Raw genomic sequence first — 20,378 nt, 5'->3', positions numbered from 1 at the left:
CCTTCCCCCGCCTCCCGAACCACCCTGCCATACGCCCGCGTACCTGGGTGAGCCACGCGCCTCCAGGTACGTGGCTGGGCGAGACACCTTCCGGATGGCCTCCTGGCTTTCGTTCTCTGCCTCCGCCGTCGTCCGTGGGACTCCTCGGTTCTCCGTCCTCCGTGGCGTCTCCCAAGCTCTCCGACTCCTCAGGGTCCAACGCAAGGTCCTTCCCGTCTGCTTCTCGTCCTCGAGGATTGGTTCCCCCGACGTAGAGAGTCCGCTCCCCTTTCAGTGGTAGAGGGCAGGTCACATGGTAGTTGGGGGCGGGTTCAGCCTCAGTCCCGGGAATCTTAAAGGCGCCTGTCCTGCTTATTGGATCTCCGGATCCAAAGTGGCCGTAATGCTCCTCGTGAGTCTGTTGGAAAAAGACAGGTGAATGGATATTGGACGTCACAGGGGACCCCGTGGCCCCGTGACAGAACCATTATAATACGCAACGTGCCCAGATCAATATGGCCGATAGGCTTTCACTTTAAAGTAATGTGTAGCCCATTGTTTATGTAGATGTTTGCAATCGTAAGAGTGTTTATTATGAACAAGTCACGTTGACGAACATACAGGTATGGCGGTCACGGGACAAGATATGGTGAAATGACATTGTGTGCATATTAACATATGTTTTCTTTTCTTTATTGTATGAGTTCCTGAATTTTTGCATCGTGACCAGGCCAATATGGGCGCAAGCTTTTTAGATTAATGTAATATGTAGTCCTTTGTTTGTGTTGGCAACTGGAGGCATTTGTACATTTAAACAAGGAAGCTACTTTGACGTCTTGTATCAAGATTCGGACAAGCCGAAATGCAGGGATTGCGTCCTTTGCAGATTAAATACTTCCAAACTACAACCTGACTGCTGATTCCTTCCTTGTAAGAGCGGGAGGAGATTTAATACATATATATAAAATGTACTGATGACATCTCAAATGACATCATCCAGTGACTGTGAGTGTTTCTATAAAGTTTAACAATGTGATATATATATGTGATGATTTAGTCAGTGTGTTACTGTATAAGTGAGTGATTATATGTGTCTGGGTGAATGTATGGGTGAGTGAATAATCTGTGTGAATGTCTGTATCAGTCTGTCAGTTGGTGTGTAAGTGGCCGCGTGGGTTGTTGAATATGTACATGAGTATTTATATGGGTTATTGATTGGTTGTCTGAGTACCTGTATAGGTGCCTGAGTGACTGTGTGTTGTGTGACTACCTGCATGGATGTGTGAGTGGGTGATTCACTGGGTGTATGGGTGCATGAGTACGTCTGCAAGGGGCTGTATGGGTGAGTGAGTGTGCATATGGCTGTGTTAGTGAGTGAATGGATGTCTCAATTGTATATTTCTGAGTAACTGCATATGTGAATGGCAGTATATGTGAGTGTAGGCGTATATAAGTGACTGTATGTGAGAGTGAGTGATTGTGAGAGTAGATGTATGGATGAGTGTGTGCTTGTATCAGTGATTGCATAATTGAGTAAGTATGTGTTAGTGTCTATGAGTAAGTGAGTGTATGTATACAAAAGGCTATTGAAAAAAGATTTTTCTTTTGCCTAGAGGGTGGAGAGGATTCTGGGTCAGAGTAACACCTCCCTATATAATCAATTACACAATTAATTTTACTCCAACTGACCAACAGGTGGTCGATATCAATACACGTGGATGGAACCATGTGAAGGAACTAGTGAGGGGAAATTTTAACTTCACCAATAGGTGAGCAAGGAAGCAATTCCTTTTGATTTAGGTACCCTCACACACCCTAGTGGTGTCATGCTTCATCATCGGGTCACCCCGACGCCTAAAAGTCGGGGTGGGCTCAACCACAGTGTTGGGAGCTCTTTGAAGATATTGTAGACCAGGGGGGCTAGAAGATTAAAAAACCTCAGGCAGATTCCCAGTATCCCTTTATTATCGGGTCTGTCTGGGTCTCATACATCTGGCCCTTACTGAAAACTTCTTCACCTTTGAAGATCAACTTTATTTACAAGTACACGGTACTTCAATGGGCAGCACATTCGCCCCTAGTCTAGCAAGTTAACAAATTGTGAATTGCAATCGCTATGAACAAAACATTTGCAATTTAAAATTGAGAAGGGTCGCAAAACAGAAGTTTTGCAGTTACTAATTACCATGTCCTCTACCATGGTACCTTCGCCCTGGAAGCTTGCCGTTGTCTTGGCCATCTTGAAAAACCCCACCCTAGAATCTTATAGTCCTAGTAACCACCCCCCAATTTTTTCTTCAACCAGTTCCTATTAGATGCTGGAAAAAGTCATAGCGTCCGTTTTGGATTCCAATTCCATACTTTCCTTAGTGGCTGCAGCTCGGCTCTTATTCTTCTTTATCTCCTTTCCCTTTCCATCCAATCTCTCCCATAATTACTTGCAAATTCGGCATTCTGAATTTGGCATTTTAGGACCAACCTTGAGATCAGTGGGGTCTTATTTACAGGACAGAACCCAAGCAATTAAGATCTCATCCTGCATCCAGATGTGTAAGGCAAGGTGTCCAACAAGACTCTTGTCTATTACCAAGTTTGTTTAAAATAAATGATGCTGGATTGCTTGATCAGTTCATATGGTTTCACCTTTATGATACACAGCTTATCATCTGCTTGGATGGTCTGCTTAGCTGTATCAAAGAGAAGTTTAAAAAAATGCCTTTATGATGTTGCCTTTTCCATGAATAAAAGACGCTCTAAAATTTAACACAGACAAGACAGAAGTTCTTATCCTAGACTATTCCAATGAAGTCACAAACATGGCGGCCCAAAAAACTGGGATACCCCACCCACCCCCCATTCCTGACTGTTAAAAGCCTCAATGTCTGGCTGGAGTATTTGCTTACCTTCGGCCCATGGGTTGATAAGGTTACATCTTCCTGCCTCTTCTATTTGAAAATATTAAAGAAAATGGCTCTCCTACTGTCTCTAAATGTTCCCAAACATATTTACCACTTTTGTTGAGACTTGATTATTGTAATAGCCTGTAATTTGGTCTGCTGAAAAATTGATTCACAGGCTTCAGCTGATTCAGGATTGGACTACATGCAAAATTTTCAGCTTGGACAGACGGAGAACATCTACCAATACAGACGCCAATTACACTGTCTGTCCATTTAGCTAAGGGTTCCATTCAAGCCTGAATCGTTCATTAGGTGTTTCATTGTGTTTACTTCAGTGTAAATTTCTCACAAAATGTTGCTCTCATCGTCTACTGCTAGGCTAAGCATTCCATTCTATGAATGAGACTTTGGTGGGGGCTGCTGTTTCAGGGTCCTAGAAGCCAAACAATTGAAGAGCCACCCTCCTTCCCTGAGATAAATCCTGACCACTTTAGAATATGATAGTTGCTTGAAATATATTTTTTCTAATCACACTGTAAGCATTAGAAGTTTTTACCGGGTACTTTCAGATTAACATCTGAACACTCTCACTTCCAAAGCTGCAAAGCTCATTTACAAAGCTATCATGCCCAGCCCTCCCACTTATCTTGCAGACAAGCTCACCACCTATCATAGATCCCTGCATACCTGCAGCAAGGACTCCATTCATCTGTAGACTAAGAAGTGTACAAAAAGAAAAAAACAAAACAGCAGACCTTTTCCATCTATGCACCAAACATCCCCGTTCTATCAGGACCTCCCCAAAGCTGCTCCAATTACGGAATGAATTGAAGACTCTCCTCTATGAAGAATACTACATAATAATGCAGTAACCTTTCACAACCATAGCTTCCTCTCCTCTTTATGCATCTTGCACTAAGTACAGCACTCCACTGCCTTTTGTCTAGGCCCACGCTATAGAAATACCATATACATAAATACGAACATACACACATTGTTGGTTAAAATTAATATCTATATTTAACTTACAAACAAATTTCAGGAAATTTAGGACAGCAAACTGCCTAATTGTGAATTTTCAATATTGTAGTATGTGTAAAAGAGGCATGTATTAATTTGTCGTTCTAGCTCTATGGCAATTGCAAGAATCTGCACTCCTTAAACATCCAGGTTGTGTGCAATATGGACCTCAATCACTGACATGCTGCTTATGCTCAATGGCACCTCGCTCTCCTATACAGTGGTATCTAGTTGCCCAGAATACATTTTTTTACGGGATTGCAGCACTTCCAGGGTGGTTTTTATCTGACCCAGGTCCTTGCAAAATCATGGCAGTAAGGTACCCCTTCAGTCTAGATATTTATTATATAGTGAGAAAGGACACTGGAGGCTGTGACTAGTCCCTCCACAGATCTCCCACATCCCTTAATGCATGGACACACATGCTGGCAATTTTGTGACTCTCATCTTTAAAAGTGCATCGAAGGGGGGTGTGGCCTGGCATCAGCCAAGATGGCCGCGTAGAAGGAGAGCTCCGCCGAGATAACAGCCCGGAATATCCTGTACTTATCCAAAGGTTGCAGAGCTAACTTTGTACGTGTGCGGGAAGCCTCCCTCTTTCATATGCGCCTCTCCCCGAGGAGCTGAGCCCTGTGAACACCGAGAAACACAACGCTGAAGTCGGAGGAGTGGCCTTGCGTGGTGGCCTTTGGACCGTATGTGTGGTCTCCGGGCAGCAAGTTGAGGCGACATCCAGGAGGGGTGACGCCTTCGTGTATATCCTGTGGGCACCGGAGCTAGGGCCCCACTACCCTGAAACCGCGCTGCCATACCCACCCAGTACAGGTTTGGATGCCGGGCGGTGTCGGTGGCTGCAGACCTGCCGAAGCAGCGACAGAGGAGTGATCGGGTGATCGGGCGGATTGGGCCCCCGAAGTGAGTGACGGCACTGTGGAAAGGTGAGTGAGGGGTGGCCCCATTGCTGGGGGGGCCCTCTCGCCACTGCGAGATCGCCTATGTGTGGCCCGGGTGCCGCGGCTGAACTTTGGCAATAAGCAGCCGCACCTGCCCGAGCATGCGGTCCCTGCTGGGGGTCCCGTAGAGCCGCGACGAGTACTGACATCGGGGTAAGGCAATCAGCCGTCCCCCCTGATTGTTGTTGAATGGGAATGGAGCGCGGGAGCCTCCCCCGCTCTGCTATTACTGACCCGGGCGGCATGGGGACTCCTGCTTGCATCCCCAAATCAAGTGGCGGAGAGATTCCTGCGGTGTAGTGCATAGAAGAGCCGGAAATAGTGGTTCAGGGAATTTTCTAACGCAAGGACAGATATTCTTAAAACTGTAGGCCCGCTTCTGCCCCTTTAACGAAGCGGGGGCGTCCTAGGAGTTGAGTGGCACCCTCCACTTTTGCTGATAGACCTGGCTAAGCTCCCTGGGTCCCTGGTGAAGGGAGAGTGACCCAATGTAGTGAACTGGGCCTACATGATTGCGGAGCACGTCGGTGGCCCCCATCTGCATCTGGTCACGGTTGATCAGCGCTTCTATAGCTGTTGTATACATCAAGAGCCGTCCCGCCACTGTCTGGCCAAAGGGACTTGCCTATTGCCTGTGTCCACCGTGTCCTGCTTTCCTCGCCGTTCCTCCGTGGGACTGACCTGCGCCTGGTGATCAGTGTGCTCAGCGGGGTGCTGGCCTGACGAGATTGCTTCTGCAGCGGCGCTAAGTCTAGAGCCCGTACATCCCACGGTGCTCTCCGGACGGCGGTAGGTCACGGTGGCCTTAGGAGGCCCACCTGTGGAATCGATCACCGCGTTTTACACAATGAAGCCGAAAGGGGAACCTCCGGTACAGTCGATTAAATTGGACAAGTATGCGGTCCCAAAGCAGTCACCCTCGGAAGAGGGCGCTACGGGCAGCCAGACCGACACCTCGGAACCGTCACTTAGTTCCATCATGGCGGCCATTCAGGTTTTGGGAACAACGGTGGAAACCAAAAACTTCTGAACGAGTCACCACAACAGAAACGAACATTGTCGAGCTTTAATCTGCCACGCGTAAGCTGGAGGAAAAAAATCAACAGCTGGTCCATCAACACAGTCAGGTGGCCATGAAGCTGGAGGACCAGGAGAGGCAGGCCTGCCGGAAAAATACCCACCTGGTGGGGGTCCTGGAGGGAATAGAAGGCCCCAGTATGGACCTTTTCCTTGAGGACCTGAAATTAAATCACCTAAAGCCCAAACAGCTATCTACCTTCTTCACAGTGGAAAGGGCGCACAGGGCACCGGTCCCTCCACCAAAACCTGGGACCCCTCCCAGAATGATCATAGCCAGGATCCTTATTTATAGGGACCGGGACGCCATCTTACAGGCAGCTCGACATCATGGGGACCTCCCGTACGAAATACGACAGTGAGGTTGTTCCCGGACTTTACTTTAAAGGTGCAACAGGAGCGACGCACCTTTGACGGAGTGAAGCAAGCCCTAAGAGAGAGGGGCATCACATATATATATTTTTCCGGCAAAACTCAAAATCATCGCTGATGGAAGGTCCTGGTTCTTTACGAATCCGTCTGATGTACAAGCCTGGCTTGATGAGGCACGAACGCAGAAAGACAATCTATGTGTGACGGGGGACTGGAGAGACACTTGCGAGCATTCCCCCGGCTCCTCCTGCGGACGAGAAGGAATGGATATGCACGACCGGCACTCCTAGCACTCCAAATCATTGAGCCCAGTGAACTCTGAATCACACTGAAAAAGATCTCACTGCTGCAGATATCTGAATTTGGGACTGATTGTATATCACTGGGGTTAGTGGGGTGATTAACGCATTCCTTAAGATGTATATCTCTGTAGCTTTGTTGTCACGATGCAACTGTTTTTCTCCTGGTTATGGGCTGGAGTGAGGCCTCACGGAGCCATAAGTAGGGGGTTCTTTTCTTATGTTCATGTTGTATTTGCTTGAGCTCATTGACAATATTCACACTGACTTGGGTGATGGGACAAATGACACTACACAGATGCTTGGGGGTGGCGGGATCACAGGTTGGGAGGGTGGGGGGATGGCGATTCGACAGCTGTCTTATTTCAATGGCATCAAGACATAGCAAACCCCTGAAGGTACTATCCTGGAATGTGAATGGTCTGGGCAACAAAATCAAATGGACCATGGTGCTGCAATACCTGCGTAGGCACTCTCCAGATGTGATGCTCCTACAGGAGACACACCTGAAGGGGAATAACTATCTTGCTCTTAATAGGTTCGGATGCATGCTGGTAGTACATGCACGGTTCACAACGGGCTCCAGGGGCACCACGATTTTACTTAGGAACGCGCTGCCTCTGGTGATTACTCGCTCATGGGCTGATCATATGGGTCGCTATGCTGCACTGTCGGGGATGTGGGAGGGTCTTACCCTTAACATTTGCTCAGTATATGCCCCCCCCAGATTACATGGGATGACTTTTGCGGACTTGGGCTCCCTTCTTTTAGATATGTAAGTGGGCACTCTTTTCCTAGGTGGGGATAGACTATGGAGGCTGCCCTTGACCGTGACACCAGCTCCCACAGGATGGGGGGACCACAAACGCAACCGCTAAAGGGCTTTCTGACAGCGATGGGACTGGTTGATTTACGGCACCTAAATAACCCCACATCTAGGTGATTCACTCACATCCCTGCGGCGCACGGCAGTGGGTCACGTCTCGACTACATTTTTACGAAGGCGGCCTCGGCTGGCCTCTTTCAGGCATTTTGTCATAGGGCCCGTGGAATCTCTGACCATTCCCCGGTGGAGGTACTTGTACGGGGCCCGAAGAAGGACTGGTCTCTACCCCATGCTTAGATCCATATTTATTTAAAGATCAGGAGTTTAGGGAACGCTTTGAGGAACGTACGGAGCTTTACTTCTCTGAAAATGAGGGTTCAGTGAGCTCTCATTGTATACTATGGGAGGCATATAAGACTGTGGTCAGGGACTATGTACAGGCAACTGCCGGGGCTAAACGAAAGGAAAAGCGGATAGCCTGCGACAGTTTGGAACAGGAGATAGCATTGCTTGACTCGACGCTTGGACTGACTCCAGGGGGCGGGGCTGAACGCTTGCATACAATTCGACTCAAATAGAAATAACTTCGGGATTTAGAAGAAGATACGGCCCATGCTCACGCACTAGCCACACAATACCGTATTTATGATCTTGGGGACAAGGCAAATAAACTCATCGTGTGGCTAGAAAGGAGAGATAGAGGCCGTAACTGGGTTTCTGAGATTCAGACTTTGGAGGGCATGGTATGTGGACCGGGTACGGATATAGCCGAGACATTCGCCAGACATTAAGAAGGGGTCTACCATTCTCAATCAGATAGGGATGAAGAGCAATGTGTGGAGTTCTTGAAGGACATCACATTACCGAGCTTGACGGATGAAGACCGGGAAGCGACGGACTCAGACTTTACAGTGGACGAAATTGAGCTTGCCATGCGGGATCTCCAGTCAGGGAAAGCTGCGGGACCTAATGGGTTCCCCGCGGAATTGTACAAATTTGTGGTGAGCCAATTGGCACCGCATATGCTTAATATGTTTCATGAGGCAGGGACCGATGGACAGTTGCCTCCGGACCTGAGAACGACTACTATTGTTGTCATCCCAAAGAAGGGTAAACCATGAGATATATGTAACTCTTATCGCCCGATCTCGCTCCTAAACTTTGAGGCCAAGGTACTCGCTAAAGAAATGGCAAACAGACTGACTCCGCTACTACAGTCCTTGATTCATCCGGGCTAGTCCGAACAACGCACATTAATTTGAGGGGGTGGGAGTCCCAGGATCGCTTTGAAGAAATTACAGCGGGGGGTCTATGATGAAGGACTGGCATTTCTGGATATGAGGAAGTACTAATGGGCGTCACAATTGGTAAACGTCAATGGATGGGTCTTCTCGCCACTTGACGAACTGGCCTATCGGGCTGATCGCCACGCTATGGGCAAAGGTAGCTTCCTGTCAGTTCTATATGGGGGCAGAAAGAGGTTCTCGTCCCTCCCGCCCTACATGCAGACCGTGGTCAAATTTGTTGGGAGAGGTTAGCAGCCTGAAGGGATTCAGTGGTTTGAGCAATATTGGCATTGATCTCTTGGGAGACATCTGGAAAAAAGGGGAAATTATATCATTTGATAGTCTACGTGCGGAATTCCAGATGCAACCCACTGAACACTTTAGGTATTTGCAGTTACGACGCACTACATTGCCATTTAAGAGAGGGAACTCCACTGCCAGAATACACACCACTTGTGGCCAGTGGTCCTTGATCAATAAAAATAATTATTTTGTTTTATAAAAAGAGTGCAATGAAGTGCTGTAACAGCCTCTGCGAGGGAGTTCACGCTAGTTGGCGTATTGGTAAAATGTAGTGGTGAAACCTTTGCTGATGTCAGTTAGCAGTACATCCACCTAACTTCCCAGACCATGCATAGCTAACAATTGTAGACGCTGCATACCTAACATGAATTTCTCCAATACCAGGAATTGGTCTCTAGTAGGGAAACCCCCTCAGGCTCCTCAAAGACACATGCCCTTCTACTAAGTAGAGCTCTAGCCAATATTGAGAATCCTTGAAGGATTAGGCATGATCATGAAGCATAAAACACACAAAAAACATCGAAGATTTAATAGTCATCCCTATTGATTTGCAGTTGGGACTTAAGAAGAAAGGGTCATCAAAAGATATCTGATAGGTTGTCTCACCCTTAACGTATCAAGGCATGCTTCATCATTTGACGACTTCTCACACTGGGGTAGGAGAAATGCCACCCCAGCGGACTCAACCAAGGGGAAAAAATGCCCTTGGTGTTCTTGTAAATCTTCTTTCAAAACAAATAATTGCACAATGGTAGATCTTTTGAGAAATCATGTTACTTCTGCGCGATACGTTACATAGTATGTATACACAATCTCCTTCACTTGTGTTCCATTCAAATGTATGCATGCACAATCGTCTCATCTTTTGAAACAGCATGGTTCACTGCACAATGCACCATGTTAGACCTGTTGAGAAATCAAGTGATCCATGTGCGTTATCTTATAAAGTATGTTGTTAACAACTAAACACCGAGTTAAAAAATGGCATATGAAGCAATTACAGTTTCCTAAGAAAACATTTATTGGCATCTATATAGTGAACTACCTGGGGGCATTCGCTTCTGCACCTAGCATTATTTGGGTGGAGAATGGCCATCAAGATGGTTTGGATTACACTGTTGATAGTAATGGCTGTAAAGAAGTCCCCATTATCTGTTCAGCCATTGAATAGAGACTCATGGGCACTCTACAGGCCTCCCCTTATGTTTGGTCTGTAGAAAAGTATTTAAATTAAGAGTGCATATAATTGTCCCTGTATACACAAGGGGCCTCATAAAACCAAAATAGAGTGACTAGAATGCATAATTATTCACATTTAGAGGACCAGTAATCTGAATTATGATTTTTAACTCATTACTAATTTTAGATGATGATGGTATGTGTCAGGGTTATAAGAGAGGCTCACCATCTTTATCAGCAGAGTAGCATTGTGTCAGCCAGATACAGGCGATGTATACTAAAAGGACATGGACACTATGGAAACCGATAACACATTACAGAAGACATTGACAAGGCAGATGCATTATCAAAGAATAGTACCACCATAGAAGAGACTGAAATGCCTCTTTATATTTCAGTAATTCATATCTGGGTTCCATCACCTGACATCTTTCTGGATGGCTTAAAGATACTAAGATAGCAATAACTTTGAAAAGTAAGACACAATGGGTACAAGAACAATTTACTAAGAAAGATATACAGAAATTACTGTTATTTCATCAGGACAGGCTATATTTTCCTACAATAAAGCTATATAATGTGTTTTACAATGGCATTATGATACTCCAATGACAGGCCATCTAAGAATATGATGCACAGAAGATTTTTAAACCTACATTTTTTGGGGGCCTCAGCTCCATGAAGCAGTTTATTGATATGTATTTACTTGTAACATCTGCCAGCAAGCCAACAGCTGCCATAATATACCCACGTATACAAAAAGCAATGGATGGAATGCTTGAAATAATCTCAGCCACTGGTAATTACTCTGAAGCTATAATATACCTACAGGATTGTTACAACATTTGCCTATGCTTCCACGACCATGGAATATTACATCAATGGACTGCATTGTTCATTTACAGCTTCTGAGTCATTCTCACTTTTAAGGGTAGTATTGGATTTATTTACCAAATGAGTGCATTTTATACCATTATCCACACTCCCAATGTCCTCAGAACTGCACAACACTTCATAAAGTAGATAGTTTTACATAGGCTGCCTAGTATCATTGTTTCAGATCGAGTATCTCAGTTCACATGAAAATTCTGTACAATTTGAATGTCAGTTTTGGGTATCGTAGCCAACATCTCCACCAGTTACAAACTGATGGACAGACAGAGAGTGTATCAAAACTCTGAAAATTAACCTAGATGTTTTATCACCCAATATCAAGACAATTGGGTCTGTGGATTCTGTAGGTTGAATTCATGTACAATAACTTCCTACACCATTCTTTAAAGATGTCCCACTTTTTGTACTTATAGATTCCATCTACAAATGCTTCCTTTACAATTAACCGAAGTATCAGTTCCCTTGGACAATGCTTTTATCCAGACCATAAGACATAACTGTACAGACGCTGTTAATCATCGGCAAAAAAAAGGCAACTTACAAAAACTTTATAGACGTACATCACTCGCCTGCCCTTTGTTATAAACAAGGAGATTCTGTATGGTTATCCAAATGGATCCTCTGCTTGCCTGGATATAATGGAAAGCTCTGTTTTGTAGGTCCTTTCCCCATTTCCAAGATGACGAATCCTGTAACTGTACAGCTGCATCTACCCTCCAATTAGCATATGAACACTGTTTTACATGTTTCCTTATTAAAACCCATGTTGAAGATTTTATTACTCACAACTCCTCATGCACCTCCTGTAGTCCAATGAGAAGATACACAGTAAGAAGTGAAAGCAATTATTTACTCCACGATAAACTAAGGTCAAGTACAATATCTGATTGAAGGGAAAGGATATAGACCAGCTGACCGTTCTTGGCACCTGCATCATGAGTAAAGGCTCCACGGCTAGTCAAGCAATTCAATCAATGCTTTCCAACAAAGCCAGGGTGTGTTTTTAGAGGAGGGGTACTGTTGTGGTTTCATCACTGTCTTTATCATTGGAGAAACCCATATACAGACAATATATAACAAGCTTTGGAAATGCAATCCGTCTCGCATTTGGTTAAGTTAGAACTACTGGCATTGTAAAACGGCCTAACTGTTCCCCCTCTTTAACATAACAAAGTGGATGGCGCTCTCGCGAGGCTGGTACTTTAAAAGCTGCCGGTTTTGGAGCTGGAGAAAGGGTTTGAGCCTCGGCGTGGGAGGCATAATTTAATTATAAAAAAAATAAACTGCGATCTCGGAGGGGGGGGGGGAGGTGAGACAAATGTAAAAAATAATACACGTGGAGGGGGAGACAGATACAGTTTTAAAAAAACACGGTTGAGATGGGCAAATGTAGCATCTGAAACCAAGCAATAACAAACAGTGCGAGGTGGTAGCTCAACATGTAACGCTGCCGTCTTTGGGGCAGGAGAACAGGGTTCGCGCCTCGGAAGTGGGCTGCATCATTTAAGCATCTGGGCTGCATAATTTAATTATGAATAAATATTAAACGTAAATAAATATAAATAAACAGAGTCGGGTGAGGGCAGGAAGTTGCAAGATGTGGAAATGCGAAGAGCAGCAAAGAAAAAAAAAGTAGTCCCTAAAAAGAAAGATAACAGCCAGCAGTGTAAGTTAACTGTAGTTAGTCCATATTGCTTCCTGGAAGAAAACGGACGTGACATATTGGACCACCAGCCAACAATTAGCAAGATAAGAACAGCCATGCCAGATTCCACCAATGGCAAGCAACAAAACAAAGAGAAACGCAATGGGTGGAGTTTCACTAGTAATACTGATTACTTAATGCCTCGTAGAGGCAGCTGCGCTGCCTTTGCGAGACCTAAAAAGGTTATAGAGACTATGGACACTGATAACAAATTTCAAAAGACATTGAAAAGTGCCAGCAGAGGGTTACTGTCCATTCCATCATGGTACCTGTAGCTAACCTGGAGTAAGTATCCTTCCTAAATTCAAGTTGGCAGGCGGTAGCACTTCCAGGTTAAGGTGTGACGGGAACGAATCACCCTGTATTACCCAGAACTCCTAGCTTGCCAACTGTCCGTTTTGTTGGGTTTCTCTGCTGCCCTATTATTACCCACCCAGCTCCTCATCCGTATGCACCTTTATTGTATTGTCGTTGTGTTTGGTGTCTACCTGCTGGTCTTTCAATCACACTCCAGCAACCTGCTTCTACCAATCCTGCTTACAAGTAATTGGAGTGCTCTCCTCATCATCTTCTCTAAGTTAATTACAGGAGTTTACATACACTGTGAATAACACCTCACCTGCAACATACATGGGTGAGTACAACAAGCAGCACAATATATTATACACTGTGGAGATCCTGATATCTATGTATTTAATATATACTCTGCCTCACCATAGGTGGTGGACGAGCACTGAGAAAGTGGTGGTTCCTCTGAAGTTTGCAAGTGTTTCCCCCCTCCCCACTTCTAAGTGTTTTGCAAAGTGTTTGTTTATAATAAAGTATTTGGACAAAAGCTCAAGGGAGGCACAGGTTTGAGACGGCATCCATATTTCATATTTGGATTTAAAACTTAGTATTTGTGATTATTTCAAATTTAACAAGCATTAGCATAGCCAATAGGTCTCGCCTTTGGGACCTTATAAGTGTTTAGAGAGAGGTATAAGCTGTGCCGGTCTGCATGCAAGCAAGTCTGTCAGAGTACCAGCTGTAGTACGAGCCATGACATCTATAAATCAGTATTACCCAACATATCTGGTTTCGTAATGTAGGGCTGTTACAAAGGTTTGAATGCGAGAGTAGCAAGGAAACTCTCATGCGTGTGCGCACCACAGCTAGCCAACAACGATGCACGTGAGGAATCCAGGAGTCTCCACAAATCTCTGCCATGTTTAAGTAGGAGCAGCAGCACAAGCTAAATAAACATAAACAAATATACATGGACGTGGATGTACATATATAGATACATAAATAAGTAGGTACATATATTTATGTCCATGCATGCATATGTGCGTTTATATTCAATGTGTAGGGCAAACATAAATATTCACATGAAAACATACTCTCTCTCGTTTTCACACACACATATAAACATTTCACTAAGAAGCCTCTCATATATGTGACGTGCACAAAGGGCAATCCATAAGATATTCATCTTTCTTCATGAGGCTATAGTGTTTTACATTGTGCTATAACCAACATGGGTGTAAGAATGTATGCATTTATGTGTAAAGGTGAAAGGAAAAACGCTATGTGTGTATGTATATGTATATTTATTTACATATATACACATAACAGATATATATATATATATCCATAAATCTATATATATATCTATATCTATATATAGATATATTTTTTTCCATATTTTCTACCTGCCTATGATCAAACATATGGTTATGTTGCGGTGCACGTGCATGTACACAAATTCCTACATTTGCCAGATGTTCCGCTCGGCAAATACCACACAACTGGAAATTGATTATTCCAAAAAAGGCCCCGTCTCCCCAGAGCACTATTTATCGTGAAGTAGTGTGCAGGAATTAGTAGGGGCACAAACATGCACAGCTTGTTACTTGCAGCCCTTCTCAATTAATGACCAGACTTATCTGCCAATGCATTGACTGTATAGCGCTCTGATATCCGTTTAGGATCTTGTTCGCGCTCTATAAAACGTTCTAAATAAATAAATAAATAAATTATGCGGATGCAGGAAAAAACATTTAATAAAGTTAATTGGGTAGACAACATAGTAGGCAAAAACACAATCAGATGGCCTTTGAAAGATACAATCAATTAATGCGAATTGTTTATTAGTGATAAAAGCACCAAACATCCACTATAAAAAAAAGTCATTATTCGCCACCAGGGTCCCTGTCAGATATCCTACGTGTGGCAATGCAATTAATCCTGTATTGACTTTTACTTAATGAGACAACAATAGGCCATCTGAGAACCCCGGAAAGCATGTTTGTATTGAATGTCTGTACTCGAGAAAAGTTCATGGGTCTAGCATTTGGATCAGGAGTTTCAATTGAGTCGTGCAGACCTATGCGATATATGCTGTTCGAATGGCTGGTTCGTCGGTTTCCAAAGGTTGACGGGTTTATAAAAGTCCTGATTGCACCTCCTCGCGAACATGGTACACTCCAACTACTTTTAAAGGAACCAACCCCCACTTTTTAAGACAGCATATACGCATGTGGTTAAGCTGCTGGTAGCTGCGTGCAGGCGGTGTCAGTCTCATAACATACAATACTAACATAAGGAGTAATACCGCAACATAGAGTGAGTCTGAGAGGAGTGTGCCACCCTGGGGAGGATTTACTAAAACGCAACACCGTCCCTAGCTGAATATTTATATTAATTGCCGAGTCTTTAACACAACCTAATCTATTACATTTGCTTGAAAAACTGTTTTGAAGTGCAACTGATGTTTTATAAAGTAGGCTGTGTAAACCTGCAGGCCAGAAGTCTTGCCTAAGTTCCAGGGTTTGCTGGTGGCGCCAAGTATGCAGCTGTGAGGGAGCACAGAGCCCAGCCCCGGCCTCGCTGAGGGGGACACCTGTCACGTGCCACAGCGGCTAACGCTCCGTCACAAAAGGGTGACACTGGAATGGTAAGGGGACAAGACAAGCAAGTGCGTGGGGGTTGCCGACAGAGCCCACAATCCACGCATATACCTCTGCTAGAGCAGTGGTGTGCAGTATGAAGAGGCCGTCGTCTCTCTCGGTAGCAGCCTTCAGATGTCAGGGGACGGGGGCTCTGCTCTGCCACTGGAACGGCTCTAAAAAGGAGCATCGCTCTCAGCAACTTTGTTAGTTTAATACGAGTGCAGCCGAACTTTCTTCTGCTTAAAAACAAACGCGCGCCTCGCGCAGCAGCAGGGGAAGGGGGCCTGCGCGATTCCCTTGCGGAGCGTGCGACCATATGGCGCCACCATATGGCGTCGCGCGCTCCCGCAAGGAAATCGCCAGACACGCACGCATTGCCATTGCAAGCCATGCAACACGTGCACGTTTTTGCCCCCGAAGTTGTGCCGATGGCATTAGGTCTCTCTCCTATTCAGCGCATGCGTGCAAGCCATGCAACACGTGCACGTTTTTGCCCCCGAACTTGTGCTGATGGCATTAGGTCTCTCTCCTATTCAGCGCATGGGTGCTGCGTAGGCGAAATCTAAAAATACAGAATTAGAAATGTAGTGGAGCTCTAGTCTCTAGCCTTGGATATACATTATGTTTATGACACCACAGTGCTATACACACACTCCACATAACTCCACCAGAACTCTTTTTTCAAATGTAGAAGGCATTCAGTTCAAACAGGTGTTTCTGTTAGTGAGAACACTTCTCTGCTGAATGTGTCAGTACAGCAGCACATTTCTGTGCCTTCTAAACTCTACATGCCTCTATTATAAGGGGAAGACGCACACACACATATGCATATCCACACACACACACAGAAATATATATATCTACATAAACCAAGATAACTCCTATCATCACAAAAGCATCTGACAAAGGAGGAGAAACAGTGATGGACGAGAGAACACTACATATTAAAGAGGCTAACAGACTATTCAATATACAAGGATGTATGAATGAATGAACTAACACGAGCTTCTAAAGAGCCCTAATATCCTAAAACAGCTTAGCGCTACATAGCCAACCTAGGAGAGTAGAAGGAGGCCTCAAGGTAATTAAACTTTAATGTGAAACAGACAAGATTTAATTTGTTTCCTAAATAGGAGACGATATCTATTTTTTTGATAAACAAAAGAAGGAAATTCCAAATTTTGGCTGCTAGAAATGACAAATATCTGCCCCTTAGTCTAATATGCCTAATCCTGGGAATACTTGCATAATGCAGGTAGCCAGATTTAAGATTGTGTCTAGGGATATACTAGGTGGATTTACCTGTGATGAAACCAGGCCCTGCCTTATTAAAAGCTGTGTAGGCCAAACACAGAGCCTTGAACAGCAAATGTTTGTGAATGGAAAGCCAATATAAAGTTTTCAATGTGTCAGAAATCAGATTATGTTTAGGAATGTCCAAAGTGACACGAGTGGCAGCATTCTGAATCACCTGAATATTTTTTGATGATGATAAAATAGAGCCAAGAAGAATACAAATATCTGAAGAAAGATCATCCAGTAACACCACCAATATACTTTATATCTAATGTCCATAAATGCTTGACCCACCCACCCCGGACACCCGCAGTCCACTCAACAGGATCTTTTCTGGGAAATACTTCAAAGCTTTTGGACTTATTCCTATTTGAGCATGTTGGTACCCTAGCGCAACACCTTAAAGACATGTTTTATTTCTTGATGAACATCAGCAGTTAACCATGAAAATCACCATACTTCATGGCAACTTTAGATGTTGGGTAACATTACACTTCCTGCCAGCATTCATAAGGCGTCAATACCTGTAGATGTTTTCTAAGCGCAAGATCAGTTAGTTACTTGGAGCACATGCTCCTCACAGGGTGGCTTTACTTGGCCTTGCAAATATGGGCAGGCACACTGCGCTGCGGGTGCATCAAAAAAAGTGACACACCGGCGGTGCAATGGGCCTGTAAATTTGCCTAGAGGATTTCAAGAATGAAGCCATTCAGATGATTAACCCATTTCATGGCAGCAATACTTGGAATCAGCATTACAAGACACCATAATCCGGTCACAACCAAAAAGGAGATTTGATTGCATGAGCAGTCATAGGCAAAAGGAATCTGGGAACCGGATATGATGGGACCTTCGAATTCCTCACAGATTTCAGCACCTCACACCAGGGTATGAAACAGATACTACACATCCTGATGAATGACAAGGTAACAATAAACCTTCATCCACAACCACATGTAACCACATGTAACTTATAGAGAGGTGGCATCCTGGGTGACCTATTAACGAGAAAGTACATAAGACCAGAGAAGCACCCCAGAACAAAATGGAGGCTTGAAACTAAGAAGGAATTTTGGGAATGTCGGAAGTGCAAGACATGCCTATATGGTGTAAATCAAACATAATTTGGAATACATAAAGAGAGGAAAAGAAGGATCAATGAAAGGATTACCTGTGTGACAGACCATGTGGTGTATGTATTGGAGAACATATGCAGGAAATGTATGTGGGAAGCACCACTACTACAGTGAAGTTACTACTTCCAGGTAAAATAACAACAGTGCTGTTCTGAAGGATAAAGGGCCTCATGTAGGTAGCCAAATACCGGTCGGTAACGGCCGATTTTCGGTAATTATACCGTTACCGACCGGTATTTTGGCAATTGGTATGTAGGGGGACAATTTTTGGTTTCGGAATTTACCGAATCGGAAAAATTACCGAATCGGTAATAATACCGAATCGGTAATGTTACCGAATCGGTAACTTTTCCGAATCGGTAATTTTACCGATTCGGTAAATTCCGAAACCAAAATCGAGATGTAGGGGGAGTGTGTGGGTGTGTTTAAGAGTCGGTATTTACCACCAACTAATAGTTGGTGGTAAATAATTAATGGTTGTGTATGGGCATTTTGAAGCGCGTAGCAGTGTGCAATGTGGCATACATACATGCCCTTAGGGCATGTATGTGTGCCACATGTGCACACATGGCCGAATCAGGGGTGCAACAGGGTGTCAATGTGACACCCTGCCACCCTTGCATGTTCTCCACCATTACCGAATCGGTATTTACCGATTCGGTAATGAGGCATACCTTCCCCTCAATGGGAAGGTATGCCTCATTACCGAATCGGTAAATACCGATTCGGTAATTACCGAATTGTAACGAATCGGTAAAAAATACCGACTCATTACCTACATACGAGTTACCACTTCTAAAATACCGATTCGGTATCGTTCGGTATTTTAGAAGTGGTAACTGGTATGCTACCTACATGAGGCCCAAAGTGAGTTAAGAACCCTAGAAACATGATCAATATGACAACACCTGCAATGACAAGAACAAGTAGGAATTCAATAAATAAACAAAAGGTAAGTCGAAAAAAATGGAAAGGCACCAAACACAGTTCTAGAGGCAATCAGAATTCCTTAAAATGTTGGCGACACACGTTGTATTAGAAGCATTGAAAATAGTGCCAAGGAGATTAGCAACGAATCGAGAAGTGTTCATTCAAGAGACTATGTACTTCTGTTGCACGATGCATGATCTTGAGGTCAAAAGACTGGGCTGCTAAAGTTTAAGAATCTTCTTTTTGTGTTAGAACTGAGACAACCTTATTCACTTTGCAATGGGAGGAGAGTGACCTTTGGCCAAAAATGGGTATCAGAAGTTCTAACAGCAGGAGGACGCAGTATAATACATTTTACAGTTTTCTGAACAGTAATCAGATACTCATGACCGTTATCCAAACCAGAACATAAAATATTTGTTCTTAAAACATAGCTACCATTGCCGATAAAAGTATGATATGAAGGAATGACAGATACAGGTGCAGACAGCAACTGATAAGCTGGGCCAGGCTACAGAAAATCGCAAGGACCAAGCACTGATTAGAGTCACACAACAAAGACTGGTCTAAATGATTTGTACATAAAGATGCCTTAACATTTACAGAATTCTCATTGAGTAAACAATGATATTGAAAAAGAAGACACATCAGTATAATAGATAGGTATTAAGAATAGATTCATACCATCCGATAGATGCAATAAAAACGATGAGCAGTAATAGGTAGGGAACGAGTTTCATACATTAAACATTCTAAACTGGAGTCATCAGCTGGAGATGAAGGTGTTCCTTTCATTAGCTGAGCAGAGAGTAGGCAGAATTGCATCTTTTCGAGCGAGATATTTTTGTTGTGCGGTAAGGGTATATGGAGCTAACATAACAGTTGCACCCTAAATGATTTAGGAGTTTGCAAAGCCTATAGAGCAATGTGGTTGCAGGTTTGAACTGGCTCTTGAAGAAGGGATGATAAACCTTTGTTCAATAGTTTGAGCTCCGATGATATAAAAGAGGAAATAGAAACAAAGTCAACTTCATTCAATGGAAAAATACTGGTAGATGTGATCCAGACTGGATGATGCTCAAAGTCCATTCAGGGTTACGTTTGTGATGTCTAGCAGTATAGGTCCAAGTAAGTCAGAATCACTTTTATTTCCCTTTCCTTCCCTTTTTATAGATTGTTTTGCTGGATATAAAAGATTTTAAAAACCAAAGAATTACTCAACTAAGACTGGGACTGTAACTGGAGTTTAAATGGAATGCATTTGTGAGAAAGTGCCATCTTTCTTGCATG

The sequence above is a fragment of the Triturus cristatus genome, chromosome 4_2 (assembly GCF_964204655.1).
Source record: "Triturus cristatus chromosome 4_2, aTriCri1.1, whole genome shotgun sequence".
Lineage (NCBI taxonomy): Eukaryota > Metazoa > Chordata > Amphibia > Caudata > Salamandridae > Triturus > Triturus cristatus.
Note: the sequence above shows the minus strand (reverse complement) of the source record.